The sequence below is a fragment of the Aquarana catesbeiana genome, linkage group LG10 (genome assembly GCF_042186555.1).
Source record: "Aquarana catesbeiana isolate 2022-GZ linkage group LG10, ASM4218655v1, whole genome shotgun sequence".
NCBI classification, from domain to species: domain Eukaryota; kingdom Metazoa; phylum Chordata; class Amphibia; order Anura; family Ranidae; genus Aquarana; species Aquarana catesbeiana.
The window spans coordinates 28,880,628-28,904,664 of NC_133333.1; the positions used below are offsets into that span (position 1 = coordinate 28,880,628).

Sequence of the window (24,037 nt, forward strand, 5' to 3'; positions counted from 1 at the left end):
GGAGGGGACTGACTGGGGGAGGTGACCGATCACTGTCCCTATGTACAAGGGACACGCCATCGGTCTCCTCTCCTCTTTGACAGGACGTGGATCTGTGTTTACATGCACAGATCCACGCTCCTGCTGTGTTACCCGGCAATCGCGGGTGCCCGGCGGACATCGCGGCCGCCAGGCACGCGCACCGGGTCCCGAGTGACACGGCGGCGCGCGCGCGCGCGCCACCGGCGGCGCGCGCGCGCGCCCCCTAGTGGCTCGGGAAGGCGAGGACGTCATATGACGTCCTCCCAGAATAACAGAAGCCTCGTCCAGCCGTCATATGACGGTGGACGGTGGCATAGTGGTTAAAGTTGATGTAAACCCGAATTTTTTTTTTTTTTATAGCTTACTGTAGAGTATAAGATTTCCTATCATTTGAGCCCAGTCTTCCCACACAGAGTTAATCCAGCTCTGAGCAATCCTCTTTTATTGTACAGTGAGATAAATCTTGACAAACTGAGAAAAACTTTGTCAAATCCTCCCCCTTGCTGTGAGTGACAGGTGATTTACATATCTCGTGCACTGGCCTAAGACATGCAGTATTTTTTAATTCCCTCCCACTCCTTTCTTCAGCAGCTCTGCAAGGATTGGCTGTTCCGCACCTCAGCATGATTTGGCATGCTGAAGTCATGTGGTTACTTTCCTGTCTTTTCACTGGATGTTAGAGATCATAGCAGAAGTTCAGTGGAAGAAATACACAGGAGAAAATGCATATCGACAAGGGGAGGGTAGAGGTGGGCGGGGAGTCTACTGACATCACAACTCCACCCACCGAGCTCCAGACAACAGACCCACCCACAGAATATGCAGTTTTTCGGGTCTAATAACAGACAGAGGGGAGACATTTGACAGGTAAAGATACATGCAGGAGGCATGTATATCCTTATAGATAACCCCTATGGCAGTAGTTTAGAAAGGATGACATTGGGTTTACATCCACTTTAAGGTTGTTCTGGCCCTAACCCGCTCTCCCACAGTTCTGTTAAGAGACAATAAATCTCTTTTGCATTCAAAAAGTGTCTGGCGCCCATCACTCCATCTTTCATCACACCCACCATGCCTTATAACCCACTCTACAAAGAGGGATGTCAGCTATCCCTGACTCCGGAGGTCACCATTAGGCCTTTGGAGGTACAGGACCTTGCTACATATAATTGGATGGTCAAGTGTCCGCATTTTGGCCATATTTGGCCACTCATTGTTCTTGGGCAGATAACACTCTGTGAACATGGCTGTAGGTCTTTCAGCAATCTTTCAACCAAATTTTAATCAAACATCAGACACTTTGTTGGTTATCTGTAACTTTTGGAATGTGTTTTGATGTAGTCTACTGTTTATTTATAACATAGAACTCTTAAGCAACACATCAGCCACTGCCTTTGATAAAAGCACTTCCTCACAGTCAAAGCCAATTTAATCCCTACGCCCAACTCTAACACAATATTGCACTCAAATTTTGTAGTTGTAAACTGTATCAGACCATTTGACTCCATTTGTCCCTTTCATTGGTCAATGTACAGCTGCCCTCTTGACCAGGTCGAGAACGTTTCCTACTATTTTCATACCTGTGATCGATTATCATCCACACCAAAGTTAGAAAGGGAAAAATAAAATTATCAGTGTCATGTTTTCTCTCATCAACCTGCATACAAATAATACCAGTACTAACAGAGAAAAGGTCTGATACAGTTTTTAAAGTGGAGCTCTAGTCCCCATAATAAATTTATTAAAAAAGCTCCCCTGTGACTGTTATTACTTGCACATTTAACATAGAATACTGTTAGAACAGTATTCATGCTGGTTAGATTTAAATCTTTAAAAATGTCCCTGATCTTGGAAACTGGCAGGTGGCCATCTATGATGTGGGCATCTGAAGTCCGCTTGTGTCTTTTTGCATGATTCGGTGCAGCTGGCTACCCAGCATGCACCTCCCGATCTCGCACCTGTGCCGTATTCAATGTCGTATTCAAATACCACAAGATTTCATTAGGCTCCCCAAAAACTCCTGGGATAGATGACGCCGATATCAATGGAAATCGCCTAATGAAGTCATCGCCTAGGCATTGATTTACTCAAACTGGAGAGTGCAAAATCTGGTGCAGCTCTGCATAGAAACCAATCAGCTTCCAGGTTTTTGTCAAAGCTTAATTGAACAAGCTGAAGTTAGAAGCTGATTGGCTACCATACACATCTGCACCAGATTTTGCACTCTCCAGTTTTAGCAAATCAACCCCAATGTATAGTATTTTCTAAGTTTTTTGGATATTAACATGATATTTTCCTATCAAAAATAATAAAGTGAATAATTCATTGACAGATATAAAAAAAATATTCCATTTCAGAGCTACCCTGTTTCTTCCATCACTAGATGTTCACTGTCTGATGGCCAACATTATTTAATCCACATCCTATTAATCCACATCCTCAAAGCCCAGGCCAGATGCAGGGGCGCCGCCCCCCCCCCCCCAATCCATGCATCCGTCCCCCTAATACACATGCAGAGCCCGGGCGCATGGATTTTTATTAATTTTTTTTTTAGAAGCACATGATTAGAGCCCGAGGCTCTAATTGGCTTAAAAAAAAGGGTGGGTTTGGGGTGCAGTGCATCCTGAGCCCACTCTGTTGTGTGACATTAGTGAATTAATATTCGCTTGTGTCTTCTTGTTTCTCCTCCCAGCCAATCAGGAAGTGGGTCCTAAGACCCCATTGACCGGGAGTCCTAAGACCCCATTGGCTGGGAGTCCGAAGACCCGATTGGCCGGGAGGAGAAGCGATGGGTGGGACACGGTAGAGATGGAGGGGAAGCTGCCTGGCGGGAGAGAGGGCGAGCCGGCGACCGGGGTAGGGTGGATGGTTGGGCGGTGTTGTCAACGGTGTGTGGTGGTAGGCCCGAGGGGGGGCAGAGTTTGTGGTCAGGTCTGTCTGCCGCCACCCTCCCCCCTGACTAATGGAGCACCAGCCGCCACTGGTGCAGACTCATGAACCCATCCCCAACCTGTTACTGGACAGTAAAGTAATCCCCAACCTGTTACTGGACAGTAAAGTAATCCCCAACCTGTTACTGGACAGTAGTAGTAGCATAGTGGTGAGCTCATCTCTGTCACACTGCTTGATCTTCCTCTCAGCATGCTCCACACAGCACAATAAGGCTGCACAAAAATGCTCATTTAAATATACTCCCCAATAACCATAAAGAATATAATTCAACTTTGTGTGCACTAAATATCTTTACAAACTCATATATTACCTTGTAAAAGTAGCATCCTCAATGTGCTGTGCAGAGCTGTGGGAGGGGTCCATCACGCTCCACCCACTATGGACTGCTTGCATTAAACTACAGGAGGGGGCGGGGACAAGACCAGTCACCCTGCAAAAGTAGAGAGAGCAACAGTGACCGGTCTTTATTACAGGAAGCTTCTGCACAGAGGTAAAGTTTCACACTGGGTTACTGCACATATCTGCTGTTGTCATCAGTTCTTCCAAAATTATACATAGCAGCAGAGGTTCTTTAACCACTTTCCGCCATACTTTTACTGCAAGCAGGCAACAGTTACAGGGTCGGTCATGCACTGGTACGTCGCTGAGCACATGCGCACCCCTTGGGGACACGGCGGTATCACGCACTTGGTACCCGACCACTGCTAACAGCTGGTGTGTGATTGCTTTGACCAATCATAGCATTACATGATTACAATGTAAACAAACAGTCATGAATGGGAGATCACTTTTGTGATGCTGTGATTGGCCCACAGATATCACATGGTCACTGGGCCAATCACAGCACCCTGTACCATGTGATTAGCTGTAGCCAATCACATATCACAATAGTAATGCCCCGTACACACGGTCGGATTTTCCGATGGACAATGTCCGATCGGAGCGTGTTGTCGGAAATTCCGACCGTGTGTGAGCGCCATCGGACATTTTCCATCGGATTTTCCGACACACAAAGTTGGACAGCAGGAGATAAAATTTTCCGACAACAAAATCCGATCGCGTCAATTCCGACCGTGTGTGGCCTGTTCCGACGCACAAAGTGCCACGCATGCTCAGAAGAAATTCCGACACGGGACAGCTCGTTCTGGTAAACGTAGCGTTCGGAATGGATACAGCACTTTCGTCACGCTGCAATGTTCAAAATGGTTTAATACAGCGCACTCTCTTCTTCTTTATAATGTGACAAGAATTAAGTAGTTTTGCTGCTCGTATTCACACACACTTCTCACAAACTTATTTCGTTACTATTTATCGGGATTCCCTCAATATATTTAGATTTCTCACATCTGACAACAAAATTTTTTGTTTTTTTTGGACTTTAATGTAGATTCTTTTTTTGCGTTTCTCTTTTTTATTTTTTATTTTTTGGTGATTTTGATTTGTATTCCCGAAAATGTTTGTGTGTTTTTTGTGACAAGTTCCCACAACACCATTGATGTGTTGTTCTATTTAATCTGTAGGAGATTGTTTGGTGTTGTTGTCCCTTGTTAATTTCACATTGTACTTTAGAAATGTACCTGAATCGTCACCAACAAACTGTCCTTTTTGGATGAAAACACACACAGGAGAGTATAATTTACCCAAAAAAATTTTAGTAAGGGCTCACAACTAAACAAAGAGGGAGGCAACGCTGGAGAAACTGCAGAAGTGGGCGAAGCCTTGGACCCCTGGGGCAGACATCAACTATTTAAAAGCAAAATTGGTGGCCTGAGGAGTCCATATCATAAGGGAGGGCAGTCTGGTCCAGAAGTCCCAGAGATCCGGAAAGCAGCAGATGACATCTATGTCCCCAGGCTGTGGTCATACGAGAGACTGCATCTTCTGTCAGACCAGACTGAACCCAGGGCAATCACTATTTGGTCTTCCTTCCACGCTTCCTTACAGGCTTTGGCTGTGGTGGTGGAGTTGTGGCAGCAGGAGGAGGAGGAGGATCGTCCCTCTCAATGACATCCGTCTTGTGTGTCAGTTCCCCACTCTCCTCCTTACGAAGGACTTTATAAATCAGGTCCTCAGAGATCTTGCGTTGACCCTCCTGCATGCCCTGCAATTTTGTGGCAGCCATGCAGGCAAAGGCCTCTTCAGGACTGGGGAAGGCTCTGAGGGACGCAGAAGCCTCCTGGATCAGCCTGTACGCTGAATCCTGCACGGGACTCGGAGTGGCCTTCCTGGCTCGTTTATATGGCAGGCGGAGGGGAGGGACCTGAGACTCAGTCAGGCTGCGACTTGTCCCCGCCTCCTCCTGGCTGCCACTAATCCCCGCCTCCTCCTGGCTGACACTAATCCCCGCCTCCTCCTGACTGCCACATTCCACAGCCTCCTCCTGGCTGAGGTCTTCCTGTGTATGAAAAAGGGACATAGTTTTAGTTTTTTATTCATCAATCACACACAATTTTCACCTCCTGACTGCTGCAAATTGAATGTTAACAAATATAACAGACTATTCTTCTGCACCCAGCAGTTTTCATTCTTTTCCCAATTTTGGGTGCCCACTACTGTCTATTGATATGTAAAACACTTTTTTTAATCAGCAATTAGTGATCAATAATAACATCTAATAAACATCATTTATTTATTGACCAGAAATCTGTAGAAGAATGCTATACCTGACTCCAGCTGGGCTCCTCCACTTCTTCCTGGCTGGAAGGCCCAAGTTGGACATCAGAAGCCTCAGCTGGGGTGGAAGGAAGAGTGGAGAGGGATTCCCTGACTTCAGTGTGGTCTGACAGAAATCGCAGTCTCTCATAGTACCACAGCCTGGGGACATAAACGTCATCTGCTGTAGCTCCGGACCTCTGGGAATCTGTGACCTTCTTGCGCTCCCTAAGATAAGTGCTCCTCAGGCCACCAATTTTAGCTTTCAAATAAGGGATGGTTGCTGTGGGGACCACCGGCTTCACCAACTCCAGCAGTTTCTCCAGCGCTGTCTGCCTCTTCTGTTTGTGATTATAGTGGGGGTGTCTCACTTGCCACAGACAGGGCAGCTCCCTGTACTTGTCTATGAACAGGGGCAGGAAATTGTGGTCGTTGAACCCATCCATTTTCTCTGTAAGACACAACACAAGACAAAGCCTAATGTCAGGCCAAACTCCCCTAATCTTTTTACAATATAGGCTTCCATTTCGAAGCAGTATAGGCCCAAGTTTAGATCCTACCTTCGTTAGCACGATCGGCGTCTCCGATGCTCCTTCCTCCGCTCACAGATCGTACGTAAGACGCGCGCGTTATGATTTATACACACTGCGCATGCGTATAACTCCGCCCGCCCCTGACGTTCTTTCTAGTCTATTCCCTGCCCCTTTTCATTCGGCGCAGTGGGGGAAGAGCACATGGCGGATAGACAGCAGGATAATTGTAGCAACGAGGAGGAGGAGGAGGAAAGGCTGGAGCCTGAAACGTCCCGATCCAGAAGGAGATTAAAGGACTCAAATATGTCCTTTGGGGAGATGTTGGAGATGGTGGACATCCTGAAGAAGGCCGACTATGATGGAAAGTATGGGCCTTACCCCAACCCCAATGTCAGAAAGGCCAAGATCATGGCGAAAGTGGTCAGGAGTCTGCACCGGAAATTCGGGGTACGATGAACGAAAGATCAGCTCAGGAAGCGGTGGTCGGACCTGAAATTACGAGAACACGAGCAGTACAGAAAGATCCGGAGAGTGCTGCAAAAAAGTAAGTAGTTGTGCTGTGTTCCTATTCTTTATGTTTATTACGTTCGTGCTGCTCCATGTGCTTTTAGGAACTGTTGTACAGTTTAAAATGGCAACTTTCATGTTCATGGGCACATTATTCGTTCGGATCACACATTGTTATTTCGGACGATAAAATACCATTGTTTAGGCCATATGCATTTGCCCACCATTTTGACGCCCTATACTTGTCTTCAAAGAATTGGGTTGTGTAGATGGCTTTGTTACTAGAATGAAATGCAAACTAGATTCTGTGTAAGGAGAGGACACTGAGCAGCTGTTTTTACATCTGGACACTGGAGCACTAGTGTGGGACCCCAGAACACCATTTTTATTAGGGGGGCCACACAGGTGCTCCAGTGTATACTATAGGGGGGGCTACATCTGTGAAGCTTTTACCAAACAGGTAAAGTATTGCAGCTTGACAAAGGGCACTAAAAAAGCTACATCTTGGAACTCTGCTAAAATAGACAATTGTACCCCACTTCCAAGCAATGTTTCATCTTTATAGTTCTGACATTAAATATCTGTGTGCTAATTATACCATTTTTGTTTTACATAGGGGAGAAAAGACTCGGAGGACACCCCTCATCCAAGGAGACCAGAGCCCCCCCCCCCTCTGGAAGAAGGGGAAATCCACCCAACACAAGATGAGCAGGAGGATGAAGACGTGGTGGAAGTAGTCACCACAACAGGTGAGTGTCTGCGACCACAGGCCCAGATAAGAGATGGATTGCGGCATTTTTTTGAAACCTAATTTATTTTGGGGTTCCTCTCTTTTTAGGTGATCGTGAGGTTGTGGATGAAGATCCTTTCACATCCGAAAGTGCCCAGATCGTGATCGGGGAGATCATGGGGTGTAATTTACAATTGGAAAACATCAAGCAAAACATCAATGATGTTATTCCAAAATATAAAAACATCATTGATGTTTTGGGGCGAGTTTAAAACCCCTCCAAATCACTTTCTTCTTTTGTGTGCTACAATGTGCTAAATGTTTTTGTGATTTTTCCGAAAGCCAAATTTGGAGGATGCACACAGTGTGTCAACATGTGCTATCTGCCATCACGGGAGATCAATGGACGCGTTTTGGGGGTGCAACCCCTTCCTCAATAATAAAGTAGCGGTGAGGAAGGGCTTTCTCCCCCAAAACACGTCCCTTGATCCCCCCTGATGGCAGGTCGCACATGTTGACATTGGGAAATTTGTGTGCATCTTCCAAATTTGGCTTTTCCTGGGGTGATTTCCCCCCATCTGAACGCAATATCAAACACAGTTCCTAAATACTCATGTCTGATATTGCCTTCCAGTTCTACCAAATGTGAACTTTGTAAGATCAAAAGATTTGTGTCTTTCTTGTGGGTTTTACACAGGCCTGTTTTCTATAAAATGGACATTTTGATTTTGGATAATGACACCACAAAAATTGTTATACAACAAACATGTTGGTTTGTCAGAAAAACCTTGGGTAAATGCACATGTGATTGTGCAGGTATTAAAAAGATTGTTCATCAAGAATGTGTGGATTATTGTCTCACACTACAACACTTTTGGGGTGATGTAATTGTTGTTTTATGAGAAAATGGGGGTTATTTCCTAAGGGCAAATCCACTTTGCACTACAAGTGCAGTTTCAGTGCAGTTGCAAGTGCACTTGTAGTGAAAAGTGTCTTTGCATTTAGTAAATAACAGCCAACAGTGCTTTGTATAAGGTTAAACAATCACGACATTTTCTGCACTCCACACATTTCTGTCAGGGTCAGCTAAAACAAACACAAGCAGTAAATGTCCACAAAGAAGAGCCTGGGGGGAGATGCCTGTCGAGAACTTGAGGTCCTGCAGGCTTCTCCCTGTGGCCAAATACCGCAAGGTAGCGACCAACCTCTGCTCCGGAGTGATGGCTTGCCTCATGCAGGTATCCTGCCTGCTAATATAAGGGGTCAGCAAAGCCAACAAACGGTGAAACACGGGGTCCGTCATCCTGAGAAAGTTCCTGAAATCATCAGGATTATTCTCACGGATCTCACGGAGCAAAGGCATATGACAGAACTGGTCACGCTGGAGCAACCAATTCTTGGTCCATGAACTCCTCCCCACCCTGTTCATGGACTAGACTTGTGTCAAGGTCAGGACCCCAACACCAAGCCCCCGCACAGCACGAACTGTACGAGGAGTACGCATACGAAACATGGCTAGAAAACGGTCGGCTGCTCAGAACAAAGTAACAGAATGCACTGAAGAACAGCAAGGCCTGTGAAGAGCGACCTGAAAAACAGTAACGAGCAGGCAAGATCACACAGAAAACTCTGATACGAACTGACTGCACGCACTGAAGAGCAGATACAAACCCACAAGCACAAACTGAACGGCAGAAAACGATCTGAAAGCCACGAGTCTGAAAAAGCGCGAATCGTCTCTCACCAAACTTTTACTAACATGAGATTAGCAAAAGGAGCCCAAAGGGTGCCGTGCTTGGTTCTGAACCAAGTCTCGTCGTACGTGGTGTACGTGACCGCGTGGTTGTCGATCGGAAATTCCGACAACTTTGTGCGACCGTGTGTAAGCAAAACAAGTTTGAGCCAACATCCGTCGGAAAAAATCCTAGGATTTTGTTGTCGGAATGTCCGAACAAAGTCCGACCGTGTGTACGGGGCATAAGAAAGGTGTTATGAATAAAAGCAACTCATGATAGCTAAAACTATTGCTTTTAACAGTAATCATCACTGTTATAAGCAACAATAAGCTAAAAAAAACTCCCTGAACAACCTCCCCCCCCTACAGTGTCACCTGAACGTTAGAGTGTACCTGATACCAAAATGGAGGAGAGCCTCTGGAGGGGGGGGGGGGGAGGTTGTAGGAGCCTGCCTCTTCTTGGACAAGGTGTACACCATCCATGCCGGGGGGGGGGGGGCAGCCTGTGCTCTGTATTCGTCCTCATCTTGCACTCGGTAGGATACAGGCAGGGACTTTTTGCTTCTCTTCACCAGGAAGCCTTTAGGCATGTCTGCGGTGGAAGTGGTGTGGCCTTCTTACGGGGCATCAAAGTGGCCCGGGGGGGGGGGGGGGCAATTGCCCCTCTGCTCCCCGGCACAGTTCGCACCTGGATTTGCAGCAGGCTGAAACCAGGTATCAACCCCTAGGTACACCCATCTGAAGATGTGGAGATCACTTGTGCGTGCAGAGTACAGATGGCAGGAGACAGAAAAGGATCCGGGATATGAGCCGAGTTCAGGGCACGCGGCAGGTAAACAAACATGGTAGACAAAGCCAGGGTCGGTACATCAGACACAGAATACAAGTAATACACGGGAAAGCAGGAGCATAGAGAAACTAGGAAGACGCTCAGGTAACACAAGCTGCACTGAGCATGTCTATATATAGAGAAGCCAACTGGGAGGTGGACCAGGAAGTGGAAAAAGAGCAGGTGATGCCCATAAGTAAACTCAGAAACCAGCAGCACATGTGCGCAGAACTCCAGGTCCAGCAGAACCACTGCAGAAGGTAAGAATTTCACAAGCTGGAAACTGCAAGCTAAACCATGACAGGATCCCATGCGGCACTATGATGCATCCCCAGGGGGCAGGTCCTTGACAGACTGGGCCCATGGGTAGCGAGTTGAATGATGCCGGTCATGATTCCACCCTGAACAGACCTGTTGATGGAGGAAGTTGGTGATGGCACTGGAGCATGGAGAAGGTGAGTATTGCTGGTCAACTATCTGTATTGCTTGGTCAACTATCTATTTTTAATACAGAAATGGAAGTGGGGGCTAAGATTAAAAAATCAGTACGGCTTTAACAATTTTGCTTTGTTACTGACAGTCATATCTCTTTAAGGTGTATCTTTAGGTCAAACGTCATAGACCTTACAATTTTTAATGAGGTTATGTTAAAATTAGAGTTGGGCAAACGGTTCGGCCTGAGCATGAGAGCACGATGAACACCCGAATTGTCGAGGCGTTTAACCGTTTGTTCGGCCCACCGAAGACCACAATGCACTGCGCCAGCGCACAGCACATTGGAAGCCCCGATTGGCTGAAGCAATGAAACCTTTGCCCAATCAGGGCACATAGTACTGTCAGAGTCATGCACATATCAGCACTCTGATATGCTTCTTTCACATTGTTTTTCATGTCATCACCCCAATGAAAGATTTCAGTATCTTGGCCACTGTTGCATCTGCTCCCTCTGGCGGAGAGTGACTTCATGGCGATGGCATCAGTAGCATTTCCTGGTTTTAAACACCGTGGCACCTTCTCTTTATTTACTCCATATTATTGGGTGTGTATTCCATTTATTTGATTTATTTCCACTTTCAAATGTTGAATATTTTTTATGTCATAATATACAAATTTTGATGATGTATTCATATTGTATTTACATTTTAGGTAGTTTTCTCTGCTACAGTTGGACACCTCTGAAGAAGAATCCTCGCATAGTGTCTTTTGCATAGTGATTGGGGAGTATTTTCATATTTGCCTGTCTATACCTCAGATATGATTTTGTATACCATTTGCCGCCTCAAATATAAACTCTAGTATGACTTTTTAAAAGTTTTGTACAAATAAATTATATATTTTTTTACTGATATCACTTTTCCGGTCTGTGCCTATATAGTCCCAATTAAAAGAGGGGTCTTTCTTATATGAAGGAAAAAGGAAATGCCCGTATTTTGGTCATTGCCTCTAGACCAGTGATGAAGAACCTTGGCACCCCAGATGTTTTGGAACTACATTTCCCATGATGCTCAACTACACTGCAGTGTGCATGAGCATCAAGGGAAATGTAGTTCCAGAAATATGGGGTGCCAAGGTTCTCCATCACTGGCCTAGACAATAGAGATCAACAAATGACTGACCCTATAAGTCTGTGAGGTCCCCCAATGGTACAACGCTTGGACACTTGCTCCTTCTACATAGAATCCAGCACACATGATTAGCTGGTCTACTTAGAATGATTTTTAGTGGAATGATCCTTTCATAGTTACAGAGTCGGTAACGTTGAATAAATACACCAGTCCATCCAGTTCAGCCTGCAGTGTGTGTGTGTTTATGATAAGTAAATCCCATATCCCTGTATGTTGTGATCACCAAGATGCCCATCTAATAGTTTTTTTTTAAACTACAGATGCTCCCCGCTCATACCACTGCTTGTGGAAGAGAATTCCACATCCTTACCGCTCTGACAGTAAAGAACCCTCTACGCAGTTTAAGTTTAAACCGCTTCTCTTCCAAATTCAATGAATGTCCGCATGTCAATTTAAACTCCCTCGCACTGAAATGTTTTTTCCCTATGTCACCAGTATGGTATTTGTACATCGCTATCATATCCCCTCTCAATCCTCTCCACAGAGAATATGTTCAATGCTTGTAGTCTTTCTCCATAACTGAGGTCCTCCAGTCCCTTTATTAGCTTTGTTGCCCTTCTCTGGACCCTCTCCATTTCCAGTACATCGTTCTTGAGGACTGGTGCCCAGAACTAAACAGCATACTCAAGATGCAGCCGAACCAGAGTCTTGTAGAGTGGGAGAATTATTCTTTTATCTCTGGAGTGAATGTCCTTTTTGATGCATGCCAATATTCTGCTGGCTTTGCTTGTAGCAGCTTGGCATTGTATGGCATTGCTGAGCCTATCATCTACTAGTACCCTTCAATTGGTGTCCTCATTACAAGCAATTTTCAACAATTGCTGATTCTTTGAATTAAATGTACATGTAGGTTTCCCACCTTCCTGGCGGACGGGGCAATGCACCAAGTGACATAGATGAGGCTTAACTACTGATCATTCTACATCAGTGAAGAAAATATCTAAAAGAGGATGTTACAGGAACTTACCTAACAAGTGATGTCAAACCCATCTGCATATATAAATGTGGTTCAACAGCAGAAGCAAGGACATTCAGAGAGGAACATCAGGACTAGGAAAGTTCAAGTAAGTAACTGATACACATATAAACAGTATATTTATAGTTTTATGTAAAAAAAAAATTGCATGGAGGTTCTCAACAGAATAGTTATTAGTGGCACATGGCTCAGTGGGGTTGATTTACTAAAACTGGAAAGTACAAAATCTGGTGTAGCTGTGCATGGTAGCCAATCAGCTTCTAACTTCAGCTTGTTCAATTAAGCTTTGACAAAAAAACTGGAAGCTGATTGGTTACCATGCACAGCTGCACCAGATTTTGCACTCTCCAGTTTTAGTAAAGCAACCCCAGTTTGTTAATCAGGCAAAGCAGTGAATAGGTGATTTGTGAGCATAACCACCTCCATAGCAGCCCATGTGTTTGGGGCTCTAGACAGAGGACTCGGGTTGTAATGGGCAGGTTTAGCTTTTTAAAGTATATCTGAAGTCCAAATTTTTTTAAGTTTTGTAAAGTGTGGGGAAATGTTGAAATTCCTGTTGAGTATTTATTGGTATCTATGTCACTGTTTGGGAGATTCACCTTCTCAGCTTCTCCTGGTGACCATTGTCATTCGAACAGACCATGTCGGGAAATCCACATTTTTACAGTTACCTATTACCAGCAAAATCTGTCAATAGAAACCAATCAGCTTTCAGTTTTTTTTTGTTGTTAAAGCTTCATAGAAAAAGCTTAGAGTTAGAAGCTGATTGGTTTGCATGTACAGCTGCACAAGTTTTTGTACTCAGTTTTAGTAAATCAACCCCATTGTCTAATGGGATACCCTTTTCCAGTGACAGCTATCCAACAGAGGATTTTGTCTTACTTTGTACAGATTTCCTGTCTCTATTCTATACTAACCTAAAACTAGTTTTGGCTTTAGATATGCTTTCAGTAAAGTGATTGACCCTTGTTGAAATCTTGGCTGTCAGTGGTGCCTCCGCTCTGTTAACCTGAGCTTAAAGTGATTCTAAAGGTTGGACTTTAAAAAAAAAACAAACATGTTATACTTACCTGCTCTGTGTAATAGTTTTGCACAGAGCAGCCCTGATCCTCTTCTTTTTGGGTCCCCTGCCAGTGGCCCTGGCTCCTCCCCCCACAGAGTGCCCCTAATAGCAAGCCTGCAAATGGATATTGTCTATTTGCACACAGGGTGTGGCTCGGCCCTGCCCCCTCTCTCCTCATTGGCTCACTGGCTTTGATTGATAGCAGCAGGAGCCAATGGTGCCTGCTGCTGCGTGAGCCAATGAGGAAAGGGAGAGCCGTTGCTTTCATGCAATTCTCTGGATTAAGATGGGACTCAGGCAAGTATAAGGGGGGGGGGGGGGGCTGGGGGTGTATACACACCTAGAAGTACTACTTTTCAGCAGATTAATCCGCCCATTTGGACCTGCATACGTTCCTCTGACACGCAGGATGACGGGAACTTTTGTTTTCAGATTTGTTTTGTCTGTGAGGTCCCTCAATGGTACAATGGTAGCTAATTGGGGTGCGTGAGTTACTCTAGTACCCCAAAACAGCAATACCTATCATTGGACCAGTCCCAGCTTTAAAAGTGAGTCATTTTTACTGACATCCAGTATAATTGAGACATTGATGGTCATTAACGTAAAAGTTTTTTTTTTTTTTTACGTTTGTTGTCCAATGTAAGGGGTATATTTCATTTATTACAACCATAAAGTAAGATCTTTTTGACTGATCATCAGTGTAATATTAATCCTGGCTTTATCCACTAAACCATCGCCTAATTTCAAGTGAAATAAAATGTATAAACTGTCCACTGTGTCATAATATGGTGTAACGATCAACATACAAACATGGATTAGGAAACATTTCTTGCTCTTGGTATTTCAATATACTCTAGGTCTAGGCCAGGGGTCCTCAAACTACGGCCCGCGGGCCACATGCGGCCCGCCGAGGACATTTATCCGGCCCACCCCGCGGATTCCCGACAGGCCAGGCTCGGGCCAGGGCCAGGTCGGCTCGGCTTGGGCAGGTCCACTCTGCTTCGGCAGGGAGCATATCGGCTCCGCTCAAGCCGCCTCCCCCACCCCAGTAATGGAGGGCTCAGTGTGCTGCGCTGCATGCTGGGAAGTGTAGTTTCCAGCACAGTCCCGCGCGGAGGGTGACAGCGAGAGCGGAGGCTTCAGGCAACAGCCTACTAACAAGTGAGGACCCCTGGCCATCCCACTGTCCCCCTGTCCACCCCACTGTCCCCTTGTCCACCCCACTGTCCCCCTGTCCACCTCACTGTCCCCTGTCCCCCCCTCTGTGCCCCTGTCCACCCCTCTGTCCCCCTGTCCACCCCACTGTCCCCCTGTCCCCCTGTCCCCCCCTCTGTCCACCCCTCTGTCCCCCCCTCTGTCCCCCTGTCCACCCCTCTGTCCCCCTGTTCATCCCACTGTCCCCCTGTCCATCCCTCTGTCCCCCTGTCCACCCTTCTGTCCACCCCTCTGTCCCCCTGTCCACCCCACTGTCCCCCTGTCCACCCCACTGTCCCCCTGTCCCCCCCCTCTGTCCACCCCTCTGTCCCCCCCTCTGTCCCCCTGTCCACCCCTCTGTCCCCCTGTTCATCCCACTGTCCCCCTGTCCATCCCTCTGTCCCCCTGTCCACCCTTCTGTCCCCCTGTCCATCCCACTGTCCCCCTGTCCATCCCATTGTCCCCCTGTCCGTCCCTCTGTCCCCCTGTCCATTCCTCTGTCCCCCTGTCCACCCCTCTGTCCCCCTGTCCATCCCACTGTCCCTCTGTCCACCCCTCTGTCCCCCTGTCCACCCCACTGTCCCCCTGTCCCCCCCTCTGTCCCCCTGTCCACCCCTCTGTCCCCCTGTCCACCCCACTGTCCCCCTGTCCCCCCCTCTGTCCACCCCTCTGTCCCCCCCTCTGTCCCCCCTGTCCACCCCTCTGTCCATCCCACTGTTCCCCTGTCCACCCCTCTGTCCCCCTGTCCATCCCTCTGTCCCCTTGTCCATCCCTCTGTCCCCCTTTCCATCCCTCTGTCCCCCTGTCCACCCCTCTGTCCCCCTGTCCATCCCACTGTCCCCCTGTCCATCCCTCTGTCCCCCTGTCCATCCTTCTGTCCCCCTGTCCACCCCTCTGTCCCCCTGTCCATCCCGCTGTCCCCCTGTCCACCCCTCTGTCCCCCTGTCCACTCCTCTGTCCATCCCACTGTCCCCCTGTCCACCCCACTGTCCCCCCCTCTGTCCCCCTGTCCACCCCACTGTCCCCCTGTCCACCCCTCTGTCCATCCCACTGTCCCCCTGTCCACCCCACTGTCCCCCTGTCCACCCCACTGTCCCCCCCTCTGTCCCCCTGTCCACCCCACTGTCCCCCTGTCCACCCCTCTGTCCATCCCACTGTCCCCCTGTCCATCCCTCTGTCCCCCTGTCCATCTTCTGTCCATCCCACTGTCCCCCTGTCCACCCCACTGTCCCCCTGTCCACCCCTCTGTCCCCCTGTCCACCCCTCTGTCCATCCCACTGTCCCCCTGTCCATCCCACTGCCCCCCTGTCCACCCCACTGCCCCCCCCTCTGTCCCCCTGTCCACCCCTCTGTCCCCCTGTCCACCCCTCTGTCCCCCTGTCCACCCCACTGTCCCCCTGTCCACCCCACTGTCCCCCTGTCCCCCCCTCTGTCCACCCCTCTGTCCCCCCTTCTGTCCCCCTGTCCACCACTCTGTCCATCCCACTGTCCCCCTGTCCACCCCTCTGTCCCCCTGTCCATCCCACTGTCCCCCTGTCCATCCCTCTGTCCCCCTGTCCATCCCTCTGTCCCCCTGTCCACCCCTCTGTCCCCCTGTCCATCCCACTGTCCCCCTGTCCATCCCTCTGTCCCCCTGTCCATCCCTCTGCCCCCTGTACACCCCTCTGTCCCCCTGTCCATCCCACTGCCCCCCTGTCCACCCCTCTGTCCCCCTGTCCACCCCTCTGTCCATCCCACTGTCCCCCTGTCCACCCCACTGCCCCCCCCCCCTCTGTCCCCCTGCCCACCCCTCTGTCCATCCCACTGTCCCCCTGTCCATCCCACTGCCCCCCCCCCCCACTGCCCCCCCCCCCCCCTGTCCCCCTGCCCCTGTATTTATTATTCATTCTTTTATTCTTTTGCACTACAAAAAAGATGTGTGCATAGGAATTTAGGAATTAGTTCATATTTTTTTTAAACTATAGTGCGGCCCCCCAACTGTCTGAGGGACCGTGAACTGGCCCCCTGTCTAAAAAGTTTGAGGACCCCTGGTCTAGGCCAACATTGTGTAGTAGGATTTTGGAAACTGACACATTGCTCCACAAACCACAAAAAAAAAAAAAAAAAAAAAAAAGCTTTTCATCATCCTCTTAACTAGTCTCCTAAAACCCCTTGTTTACAAATAGACTCCATTAGGTGGAAGCTTGACAACATCAATACTTAGCAACTCTTATCTTGCCCCACACGCCAATATCTACACTTGAGTGCCACATCCCCTACCTCTCCACGAAGGGGTGGAGGATGGCAGGAATCCAATGTGTAGAGTATCTATTAACCAACTCCCAACCCTTACCCTTTAAAGACATACAATCTAAATTTCATATTCCCTCTAGGGATATCTTCAACTACATACGGACTGCAGCATTCCTAAAACAACACTCTAAGCCTACCTCATCCGTCCCTTCTGCAGTTTGGCAGTTTTTAGTTAATAACAAGCATAAAAGCAAGGGAATTTCCTTGTTCTACTCAAGCTTGCAGAATAAAATTACCTTTTGCAAAACACGAATGAAATGATTGGCCTCGAAAAATAATATTTGGTGCATAGAAAGTATAAACAAATGTACCATCATCCGAATTGGGTAGAATAGAAGTTTAGGAGTCTGGACCCCAACCAGAACTCACAAGAGTATAGGAGGACAAGCGGACTATCACGGTACATTATATGAAGATACAAATAAAGTGTGTAAACAATTATAAAAATATACAAAAGTTTATTAATACAAAAACCAAGACAAAAGCATTAAAAGTACAGGTAACATGGTGTTTCGACTAGTTTCACAGTTTTACCGCTTCATCAGGAAAAACTGTACATCTGCAAATAGAAAGACAGTCAATAACAATACAATCAAGTATATTTAGAAGGATTGTTTAATGATAGATACAAATTGATAAGGTGGGGTATGAAGGGAGGTAGTCAACAAATAAATAAGGCTGCTTACCCAAGCTCCGGTGTACACAGAACCCATGGCGCGCCCAGCGGAGCCTCCCACGGCAACTGGGGGAGATTTAAAGGATCAGAGGGCTGGTGTCTAAGTGAAATGATATACATAGGGTAAAGTTACCAAATTTTAAATAGTGTCAATAACCAGTGCCAGTGACAGGGCAAAGAACCCAAGGTATAATGGTGATGAAGGAGTGCACGTGAAGGATGTCAGGAGCGGGGGGGGGGAACACCCCCAATGCGCCTTTGGGAACTACGTCAATCATTCTCAGAGGAACAATAGTTTAAAGCCATCGCCTACTCTCAACAAACAACCCACCGTATCAACCATTGGGAAACATCACAGAAAATTCTCTCCAGATGGTATATGACCCCCAGCCGCATGACAAAGTTCTCCCCCAATATTTCCACCTTCTGTTGGGAGGATTGTGGCCAAACTGGCACCCTTTTTAATATCCTATGGTCATGCAAATGCTTAACAAGCTATTGGCACAAGGTTTTTCAGTTAATTTCTCAAGTTACAGGTTTTCTTCTTAAACTGACCCAGAATTGGCTTTATTAAGTCTGGGTACAGAACGCATCCACAAGGAATTCCCCACCATCACTGTGCTCATTTTATTAGCTGCCAAAACTCTGATAACCAGACTCTAACACACAACCCATGCTTCTAATGTCTCTGAACTCACCATGTACCTCAACTTAACCTTTGAATATGAAAAAGCTCTGGCGCTTGGCACTAACACTCTCACTAAATTACAAAAAACCTGGGGACGTTGGCTTTCAAATGCTTCCTAAATAACCCCTCAGGATATACAGTATCTCATGGTGCTGTTTCTTTTATGATATTCATTTTTTATGCCTTTCTTCATATATTGATTCCCTGTTACATGAATGTAATGAATATGTCAACTCTAGATTTGATCTGTGTCCTATGTCACTTGCGTTTGCTATGTTCCATTTTTCAAACTCCAATAAAAAAATTTAGTTGAAAAAAAAAAAAATAAATACTTAGAAACACTTTTACGAAAGCCAAGTATTACTTAAAGTACTTAAAGTATTACTAAAGAACTTTAGTCAGAAAATGAAGTCCTGTTAGATCATTTCTGGCTGGCCCAGTTTGCAGGTATAATATTAAAATAAGTGCCTATATTGTTTAAACACTTCACTCCCAGGCCAATTCTGACAATTCTCACATATACAGTATCTTACAAAAGTGAGTACACTCCTCACATTTTTGTAAATATTTTATTATATCTTTTCATGTGTCAACACTGATGAAATTACACTTTGCTACATGTAAAGTAGTGAGTGTACAGCTTGTATAACAGTGTAAATTTGCTGTCCCCTCAAAATAACTCAACACACAGCCATTACTGTCTAAACCGCTGGAAACAAAACTGAGTACACCCCTAAGTAAAAATGTCCAAATTGGGCCCAATTAGCCATTTTCCCTCCCCGGTGTCTTGTGACTCGTTACTGTTACAAGGTCTCAGGTGTGAATGGGGAGCAGGTGTGTTACATTTGGTGTTATCACTCTCTCATACTGGTCACTGGAATTTCAACATGGCACCTCATGGCAAAGAACTCTCTGAGGATCTGAAAAAAGAATTGTCAGTCAACATAAAGATGGCCTAGGCAAAAAAAAGATTACCAAGACCCTGAAACTGAGCTGAAGCACGGTGGCCAAGACCATACAGCATTTTAAAAGGACAGGTTCTACTCAGAACAGGCCTTGCCATGGTTGACCAAAGAAGTTGAGTGCACGTGTTCAGCGTCATATCCAGTGGTTGTCTTTGGGAAATAGACGTATGAGTGCTGCCAGCATTGCTGCAGAGGTTGAAGGGGTGGGGGTCAGCCTGTTGGTGCTCAGACCATACGCCGCACGCTGCATCAAATTGGTCTGCATGGCTGTGGTCCCAGAAGGAAGCCTCTAAAGATGATGCACAAGAAAGCCCGCAAACAGTTTGCTGAAGACAAGCAGACTAAGGACATGGATTACTGGAACCATGTCCTGTGGTCTGATGAGACCAAGATAAACTTATTTGTTTCAGATGGTGTCAAGCGTGTGTGGCGGGAACCAGTTGAGGATTACAAAGACAAGTGTGTCTTGCCTAAAGTCAAGCATGGTGGTGGGAGTGTTATGGTCTGGGGCTGCATGAGTGCTGCTGGCACTGGGGAGCTATAGTTCATTGAGGGAACCATGAATGCGAAAATGTACTTTGACATAGTGAAGCAGAGCATGATCCCCTTCCTTCATAGACTGGGCCACAGGGCAGTACTCCAACATAACGACCCCAAACACACCTCCAGGACTACCACTGCCTTGCTAAAGAAGCTGAGGGTAAAGGTGATGGACTGGCCAAGCATGTCCCCAGACCTAAACCCTATTGAACATCTGTGGGGCATCCTCAAACGGAAGGTGGAGGAGCACAAGGTCTCTAACATCCACCAGCTCCGTGATGTTGTCACAGAGGAGTGGAAGAGGACTCCAGCGGCCACCCATGAAGCTCTGGTGAACTCCATGCCCAAGAGGGTTAAGGCAGTGGTGGAAAATAATGGTGGGCACATAAAATATTGACACTTTGGACCCAATTTGGACATTTTCACTTAGGGGTGTACTCACATTTGTTGCCAGTGGTTTAAACAATAATGGCTGTGTGTTGAGTTATTTTTGAGGGGACAGCAAATTTACACTGTTATACAAGCTGTATACTCACTACTTTACATTGTAGCAAAGTGCAATTTCTTCAGTGTTGTCACATGAAAAGATATAATAAAATTATTCCAAAAATGTGAGGGGTGTACTAAATTTTGTGAGATACTGTCTATAAAAATATACATTTTTGCTAGAAAATTACTTAGAACCACAAACATTATATTTCTTTTTAGTAGAGGCCCTAGAGAATAAAATGGTGGGTATTGCAATTTTTTTATTTTCACACGGTATTTGCGCAGAGGTTTTCCAAATGTAATTTTCTTGCTCTCACTCTGACATTTCTGGTGATGCCTCACATGTGCGGTGTATATATGCATGTAGGACTTACGTTTGCATTCACATTTGCACATGAGCATGGGGGGGCAGGGGCATTTTTAAGTTTTTTCTTTTTTTGTTGTATTAAAAACTTTTTTACACTGTACCTTTATTTTTTTATCAATTTTATTGCTATTACAAGGAATGGACAACATCCCTTGTGATAGCAATAAGCATGACAGATCATATTTATGGATAAATCTGGGGTCTAATAGACCCCAGATGTCTCCTCTGACCTCTTACTAATTTTGGTAGCATCATTATTCATGTGGAATGTATGTTCCTTGCTAAAGAATCTTATTTTTATTTTCTTGTCAAGTTGTTATGGGTAAAGTTCTGTTTTAAATAAATATATAAATGAACAAATGCAATGAGCAACAAAACTGCATTACAGCAAAATGTCAGGTACCATTATATTAATAATAATAATAATTAAAAAAAATAAAATAAATAAAAATAAATAAATATATATATATATATATATATATATATATATATATATATATATATATATATATATATATATATATATATATATATATATATATATATCATGTGATGAAAATTTAATGTCAATAGCACTTTAGAAATATATTTACCTAAAAAAATGGTGACGTGTTCAATAGTTATGTTACTCACTATATATACGTATATATATATATATATATATATATATATATATATATATATATATTGTAATAGTCCCTGTCACTGGGAAAAGGGATGGGATCTCTAACCCTGTGTCCATGTCTTATGGAGAGCCAGCAGGTTGTGTGCCCAGGTGCACACAGCCCATATAACGAGGGGCTAGTGAGAGCAGAGGGTGGAGGAAGGTGGAGTGTGTGTAGCTTGTTGCTACTGCTGTGTGAAGACAGACCTGTGTCTGGAGAGTGGTCTGCCCTGTGGGAGTCTGCAGCCTATGTAAAGGGGATTCTTTGCCCAGGGACTGGGAAAGGCTGGCCAGCCTTGAGAGTCGGGGAGACTGAGGAAGCCAGTGAGTCCAGGGGGCTGTAAAGAATTGGCAAATCTGTTGAGAGCAAGCAGAGGAACTGCTGACAAGAGAGCCAGGTGGCTTGGTATGTTTTCCTTATTTTTGGAGTGCTTAATGAAGTTAAACCCCTGCGTGGGAATCCTGAATGGACCTTTTTGCTTTTGTTTTTCGGTTTAATAAACGTGGGCTACCAGGCCCTTAACTATAATGCCTGTCTGAGGTGGACTCACTGCACTAAAAACGCATTTATCGCTTGAGCTAAATACCCCAAACATTACAAGTGGTGTTCGAATGCGGGCAGACAGACGGTGAAGTCCGGGTCTCTGCGCCAGTAGTGAGTCATTTCAGGAATTGCTGCTAGCGGTGTGTGGCAGCCAGGCAAACTGCATTGCGCAGAAGTTAAATTGATGAACTGTGTTTGTGTGCATGAGACAGCACAATCTGTGTGTGCACTGTGCAGGTGAGGAAAGCTTGCATGAAGTGAAAAGCAACTTGCTTTAAAGTAACAGTGCTTCATTTTTTGCTGGAAAGCGCAAAAGTGTGGTGGAGTGACTGCAGAGATGAAGCAAGAGTTTGAGCCTGCCGGAGAACATTGCAGACTGTTTTTTGCTACACTTAAAGGGGAAGTGCATGCTGTTGCCCCTGGCAACGCTGGTGCAAGCAGGCCAGCTATTAAGGTGCAAAGTCCCAAGCTTTCAAGAGGATGCAATTTGGGAAGCCCTGTCAAGGCTCTGAAGCAAGAGCGCTGTTTTCGGTGCAGAGAGTGGGGGCATGTTATCTCCAAGTGCCCTTTGTCTCAGTCTCCAATACAAGGCGACACGGCCAGACAGAGGTCTGCAACAATGTTTAGAAAGCCTGATTTAAGTCCCAGGAGTGTCCAAAAGGCTTATCAGAAGTTTGACAAGTATGTGGTTGCCCGTAGCAACGGCAGTGATGTCAAGTCTGTGGACTACGCGAGAAACGTATTGCCGACAGAGGATCGTGGCATGTTTAAAGCAACAATGCTTCAAGGAGCGCAAAGTCGCTGCTTTTGGGAGAGTCAGCAAAGTACAGCTGGAAGAGTGCCATCTCCCTTAGCAACAAGGGATCGGGTGTTAACCGGAAGGAGGAGATACAGTGGAGATGTGGAGCGGCATCCCATTAAAGATATGTGTAAAAATGTACCATGCCTGGAATGTGGTCAACTGGGGCATGAAATTTTTTCTTGTCCCAGGTTATGGAACATGCCTGGAGATGTGGTTACTGGGCAGAAGTCTTTGTCTGCAAGCCCAGATTTTTGTGCAAACCTATTTTCAGTCACCTCTGGCAACAGTGAGGAAGTACCTGTTGTGCCTGCAGGGGGTGCTAAGGAGTCAGAAGTGGCTGCTGCAGTTTCATCCCATGGCCACCAGGGAGAGTTAGTCAGTAAAAGTGCGATAAAGGATAGACAACGTACTCAAATGAAGCCAGAGTTACCTGCTACAGATTATGGTAAGACTGTTGCAGTTTGCGGGACTGATCCCAGTGAAGTGGGAGTATATCCGGCTGGGAGATCAGCAGAAGTGGTAAAAATGGACTTGCTGCAGTTTGCTACCCCGAGTAGTGGGGAGACACAGGTTGAAGCTCAACCTGCAGCAAGGTTAAGAACTCAAAAAGACTGGACTCTGTATGTACCTGGTGTAATCCACCAGAGTGCTGGAAGTGGTAACCTAGGGGTGACCAATACAGTTTGTGTGCCAGGTTCCCTAGTGACAGGTGCTACAGAGATGCCCAGGGAAACCTCCCAGGAGCCCGCAGTGGTGAGGCACTTGGTTTCCCAGGACAACTGTGGAGCCGCCCTAGTGGGCAAAAGAATGCCTTTGGAGAGGAAGGGTGGTGTGCTGAGCGTTACACGGGGTGCTGTGTGTTCTGACCAAAAACAGCCTGTTAAAGCTTATAACACTGCTATGTCTATGGCTGATGATACATGTACTTATTGTGATGTATTCAAAAGTAATGATGATGTTGAAAAGTGTATTACTGACAATGTTGATGGTTTGGTGTCTCCCATGGTAACCACAGGTAGTGCAGCAGAGTTGTCCCAGGAAATCTCAGGAGGACTCCCAGTGTTGGAGCCGGCGGGGCTCCAGGACAGCTCTGATATTGCTCAGGTGGAAAACAATGGGAAAATAGCTCAAATGAGGGAGTATGTATTATCACAATCTGATGTGGTTGACAGTGACTGGTGCAGATTGTCTGC

General features: G+C 46.2%; 1 protein-coding gene across 1 annotated transcript in view; it reads left to right on the forward strand.

Annotated features, from left to right (window-relative positions):
* Window positions 1-12,596: 12,596 nt before the first annotated feature.
* Window positions 12,597-24,037, forward strand: part of LOC141110515 (chemerin-like receptor 1) — a 33,165-nt gene continuing 21,724 nt past the window's right edge. The window contains exon 1 of the mRNA XM_073601896.1: window positions 12,597-12,648. The gene's annotated coding sequence lies outside the window, so the exon portion shown is untranslated. The remainder of the gene's footprint in view (window positions 12,649-24,037) is intronic.